We start from the raw sequence: 6,017 nt of genomic DNA, 5'->3' as shown, positions 1-6,017 counted from the left end.
CTTTGCTCGAGACGTCAAGAACCTGGACACCGCGCCGAGAAGGTGCCCACTGTCTGGTAACAGTGCCACAAGAGTGCCAAAAAAATAATAAACATTTACTTATTCATGAGTCTGTGGATCAGTAGTTCGCGCTGGGCTTAGCTGGGCCACTCTTTGGTCTTGGCCTTGTTCACATGTGTGGCAATGGCTAAAGTGACAGGGTGACTGTTTCTTCATGTTCCAACAGGCTTGCTCAGCCATTGTGTGAAGGTGACTGCAGATGAGCCAAAGTAAAGCAGAAACAAGTAAATGCTTTTTCAAGCCTCTACAGATCTCACGTCTGCTAACATCCCAGACTCAGTAGGACCTGTCTCTTCAGCGAGAGGAGATGCATTCACATGGCAAAGGGACTTGGGAAAGTGTGGGATGAATCCAGGTAATTAGGACTGGGGCCACTGATGCCATCAATCTGTTCTGGCCCCCAGTTGCTCCGCTGAAGAGAAAGAAGGCAGCCAGGGACAGGATGTGGGATATTGATATCGGCTAGACCTAGAGGTCATGCAACCCACATCCCACTGTCCAGGACACAGAAACGTGACCCCCAGCATGCCTGAAGAAAGGCTGTGAAATGCATGTCCAGGAAGAGGAAATGGGATCGGCAGATTTCCTAGATCTGCCACTCCGGGGACCCTGCCTCTGCCCTCAAATCCCAGAGACTCCAGACACTCACAGGTCCCTCAGGGCTGACCGCTTCGTCGTATAAGCCCCTGATCAATGGCGAGGTGGGGCTCAGGCCCTGCTGGTGTGTGCAGCCCCATGCACCCTTGCCAGCTAGCCCATCACCAGCATGGGTGCCCCACACATGTCTGGAGCCTCTCACCAGGTATCCCCAACCCAGAGGCCAAGTTCCACAAACTTGTGTCAGACAGGCCACAAACAAAGCCCATTCCTGCTGTGGGGACAGAGCCCCAGAGAGCAGTTTCCAGGCTCTCGGCCTCACGTGGAAAGGTGCTGGCTCAGGTAGTAGATGGCCATCAGCTCTGGCTAGTTGGCCATCAGCTGTAATCATTGAGCCATTGGCCACTAATATAACTGCCGTGGCTGCGCTGGGGAGTGGAGTCGAGGAGAGTTGAGTTGGTCAGTTGGCAGAAAAGCAGACAGCAGGTCGCACGTCATGTGAATCCAGCCTCCAGTGAGACTATAGTGGTATGACTCCCCTGCCTATGGCTCCGTGGGTGTTCCTTTTTGGCTGCACCATATCCTGTGTTCTTATGTGGGGAGAGGGAGCAGAAACCCCACAGGCCGCCACACATGACACCTGCCACCGGGCATTGTAACAGGCACAATTCACCTAAATGGAGACCTTTCACCAAGTGCGTAGTACAGCTCCAAACATTCATGTTTTCTTGCCCAAGACTTGGGCCTCAACTCTGTTCCTCTATTTCCGTCTCTTTTCTCCCTAGCTTTGGGACTCCCCCACAGTCCCTTCTGCCGGGCCATCTTCCTCCTCCAGGTCTGCTGCCTTCCCCTCGAACTTGGCAGAACATTCCACCATCCAAAGCACTCATGAAACTGTGCTCCCACTTCCAGGTTCCAAATCAAACTTCTGTGCCACCCAAGTTGTGTTCTGGCTTCCATATTTAATGATGGGGCTTTGAGTCTGTCCTACCTGAAGGGGGCGGGAAGAGGCGGGGACTAGCCTCTGCTGCTGCTCCTACCGGCTCTCCTGGGCCCAATCAGGTGACCCTGCAGGAGGAGTTCCCATGTGGTGCCAGAGATAAGGGAGGAAGGGCTTCTCTTTCTTTTTTTTTAAAAGATTTTATTGGGGAAGGGGAACAGGACTTTATTCTTTATTGGGGAACAGTGTGTACTTCCAGGACTTTTTTTCCAAGTCAAGTTGTTGTCCTTTCAGTCTTAGTTGTGGAGGGCGCAGCTCAGCTCCAGGTCCAGTTGCCATTGCTAGTTGCAGGGAGCGCAGCCCACCATCCCTTGCGGGAAACAAGGAATTGAACTGGCAACCTTGTGGTTGAGAGCCCACTGGCCCATGTGGGAATCGAAATGGCAGCCTTTGGAGTTAGGAGCATGGAGCTCAAACCGCCTGAGCCACCGGGCAGGCCCCCCACGGCTTCTCTTTCGAAGCACCAAGTAGCAGCTGGAGCCTTGATGATGCTGGTAACCTGGGGATCTCTGAACTTGAACTGCCTGGTAAGAGACAGAAGGGTGAGCAAGACAAACCTGCTTGCCACGCACACTCCGTCTGTCTGGGGAGATCACACAAGCCACCCCTTCTCTCTTCTACACAGCATGACCTTCGTTTTCTTTCTCATCGCACTTTTCAAACTGCTACCCTGTTTTCCTTTCAAAGACTTAGTTTATTTTGTCCTCACTGTTGACAAATTGTAGTTTGTCTTTTGAATTGTTTTAGCTTAACCTGTCTTCACTTAGACTTCCTGACTTGGCATTTTTAGCTTCCTTTTAGAAAGGAAGCTACCTTAATTTATACCTATCCTACCTTAATTTATAAACTGGTTTAATCATGTATTTAAAAAAATTATTTTTATTACTTTTTAAAAGTCATGCCTTTGAAGTTTTAAAATTTCTCTTCTGTTGACATTTTAAATATTTTAATTTAAGCTTTTCAATTCCAAGCTATATATTCTACAAATTTCATGATATTTGTGATTTTTATTTCTTATACATGATAAGTCCTTTCATTATATTTCATTTATATTTTAACTGTGGAAAATATACATAACATAAAATTTTGCATCTTAATCATTTTTAATTGTACAATTCAATAGCATTAATATATTCACATTATTGTATAACCATCACCACCATTTATTTCTAGAACATTTTCATCATCCCAAACAGAAACTCTGTACCCATTAAACAATAACTCTGTTCCCCCTCCCCCTAGCCCCCAATTTCTATTCTACTTTCTGGGTCTATGAATTTGCCTACTCTAGGTACCTCATATAAATGGAATCATACAATATTTGTCTTATTTCTTTGTGCCTTTCACTCTAAATGACTATCACATTGGATTTTTGTCTATTTGCATCTTTAATTTAAAATTGTTTTTATGATAGTGCTTTTTGCTTTGTTGTGCTGACAGGGTCACGTCGTAGTGAAGGCTGACCTTCTCCTGCCATCCAGTTCTCTTTGAAGTCATATCCTTGGTGCCCTTTAATAGATCTATCTTCTTTAAGGTTGACTTTCCAAAGAAGTCTCGTGTATAACTTGAGACAGATTCAAAATCCTTCCCAGGCATTTTGTACCCTTGGGTTGCCCTGAGGTCACTGCCTGACATCAGCAGGGGTTCTCTCAGTATGGTCTCTCCTCTTTCACTGGCAGTATTTCTCTAACCCACACAGCAATTGGAAAGTTTTGTCCCGCTATTACCCCTTCATGTGTCCTGTTGTTGCCGGCTTCCACTTAAAGGCTGTCCTCTAGTATCTGTGGACTAAGTTTCTCAGATAAAATAAAGGATGCCCCAATAAATTGGAATTTCACATAAACAATAGGGTCGTTTTTTTTAGTATAAGTATGTCTCACATAGCATGGGAAAGACTTACACTAAAACATTTGTTCATCTAATATTCAAATTTAACTCGGAGTCCTGTATTTTATTTGCTGTATCTGGCAGGCCTACTGGAATTACCCAGAATTCCAAACTCGAGTCAAGTTCATAGGCTGCCACCTTTCCCTCGAAAGTCCAGCAGGAGGAGTATGGACCAGGCTCTTTCCCCTCTGCCTTTCCCTCCAGGCTCTGCAGAAGGAAAGACTGGGTTAGTCTGTGATAATTTACTCACCATAGGGCCAGGGCCGTTTCAGAAAGGAATCACAATGCAAGTGCTTGACTCCAGACCTGGACAGGCCTTCATCACTTGGACAGCTCAATATGCATTTCCTGCAGTTGGAGAGGCTCATTGGACTCACACCAGAGAAGCATTTAGCTCCCCCAGAAAGCTTATCTGGGCCTGTTTTCTATACCATGATGCTGTCTATCGAAAATTTCATCTTCTAGGAGCCTCTTGCTGCTTCCCAGGAAGGAGCAGGTAGGAATAAGCATGCAAGAGTGCAGGAGTCTGTGACACTGACGTGTGCAAGAGATCGTATGGAGACTGTTCAGGGAAAGTGTCCATGGTCAAGTGTGGGCACCGGAAGGAAAGAGCACCTCACTTCCTAGCCTGGCCTTGGCCCACCAGGTGAACTGCTGAAACCATTTGCTGACAGAATACGTTCCATGCTTAGCCTCCAACCTTTGGGGTAGGAGTAAGTAGAATATTCTCAGTTATGCCAAGAACCAACAGAATTTTTGTAGCCTTAATTTCCTGGTTGCATGTACAAAATTATCCACTTTTCAACCTTCTTAGTTAATCAGGAAATGAGGAATGTTACATGTTCACCTTGGCCAGGGTTTTCTTGCTTATTGTTTCTGGTCCCTATAAAGCCAAGAGTGCTGACCACTTGCCCCAGATGCCAAAAACTCTGGTCAACATTTACAAATTTTTTTTCCCTAAAAGGACCAGATCCTACTTCCTATATCCTTTTACCCATTAATTTAAGAAGTGCCAGCACCTGGGCATATTTACTTTCTGAAGTCAGGGACAGCCTGCGTGTGGTGGTTGCTGTGTTTGCGATTAAGCACATCCCTCTTTTTTTTTTTTTTAAGACTTTATTAGGGAAGGGGAAATGTGTGTATTTCCAGGACTTTACGGGGGGAACAGTTTGTTTTTCCCAGGACCCATCAGTTCCAAGTTAACTTGTTGTCCTTCAATCTTAGTTATGGAGGGCGCAGCTCAGCTCCAAGTCCAGTCACCATTTTCAGTCTAGTTGCAAGGGGCACAGCCCACCACCCCATGTGGGAATTGAACCAGCAACCTTGTTGTTAAGAGCCTGTGCTCTAACCAACTGAACCGTCTGGCCACCCACTGGGAGCTCAGAGGCAGCCCAGCTCAAGTTATTGTCTTCAATCTAGTTGCGGTCGGTGCAGCCCACTGGCCCATTTGTGAATCGAACTGGCAACCCCGCTGCTCAGAGCTCAGGCTCCAACCAGTTGAGCCATCCAGCTGCCCATGCACATTCCTCTTTTATGTGCTCTCAAATCACAGCTTCTTAAAGCCTGGTCATCACAGTCTTAATGTCCAGCACATTTGTAAACTCTCTTGTGAAGTTGAACATTACAAAAAAGAGCTACTTTTTTGGAGACTGAGCTCAATGGGAGCAGATCCCTCTGCTCCACACCCCACCAGCTCTGCTTCTGTCTGTACTACCAGAAAAATAGTATCCACCTGCTGGATTTGTTCACTGCTGTGTTCCTATCACCTAGAGTAGAAGCTGGCACGTACTAGTAGATGCTCAAGAAATATTTACCGAGTAAGAGATTAAATGGGTTCATTTTTGTCCTGTGTTGGCTCCTGCCAGGACCCCATCTGCACTGTATGCCCTCCCTATTACCAGCACCCCCAATGCATCAGTTTCTTTAGGCTCAATCCAGTATGCTTACATTATGAAGGGAAAGAGGCAGTAGAGAAATGAGAGTTTTGAAGACCTATTAGAGTGCCCTTTACAATTGTCTTCCCAGAGTTATCCGTAGGGGATCCAGGAGAATCAACAATGGATTTTAGCTCTGACATACATATTTATGCTTGGGGGTGGGGGGAGAATCTGCTAAGTGCTTTCAGCCATAAGTCTGAAAAGCCAATGACCACACAGAATCACTTCAAGGAAATCCAAGAGGAATATACACAAAAGGGAGTGGGAGATTTTAGAAATATGGACGATGGCCTGGTGGAGGAGGTAACACCTGAGGGAGAACTTTAAGCTAGGCTTTGAAAGACAGGTCATGTCATCACTAACATCACTAACAAATTTACAGGGAGGCGGGGGGTAAAGTATCCCTACAGAGTTAAGCTTTTTTTTTTTTAATTGGGGAATATTGGGGAACAGTGTGTTTTCCCAGGGCCCATCAGCTCCAGGTCATTGTCCTTCAATCTAGTTGTGGAGGGCGCAGTTCAGCTCCAAGTCCAGTT

Source organism: Rhinolophus sinicus, chromosome 2, assembly GCF_057876585.1.
Source record: "Rhinolophus sinicus isolate RSI-liver-muscle chromosome 2, RSI-T2T, whole genome shotgun sequence".
NCBI classification, from domain to species: Eukaryota; Metazoa; Chordata; class Mammalia; order Chiroptera; family Rhinolophidae; genus Rhinolophus; species Rhinolophus sinicus.
Note: the sequence above shows the minus strand (reverse complement) of the source record.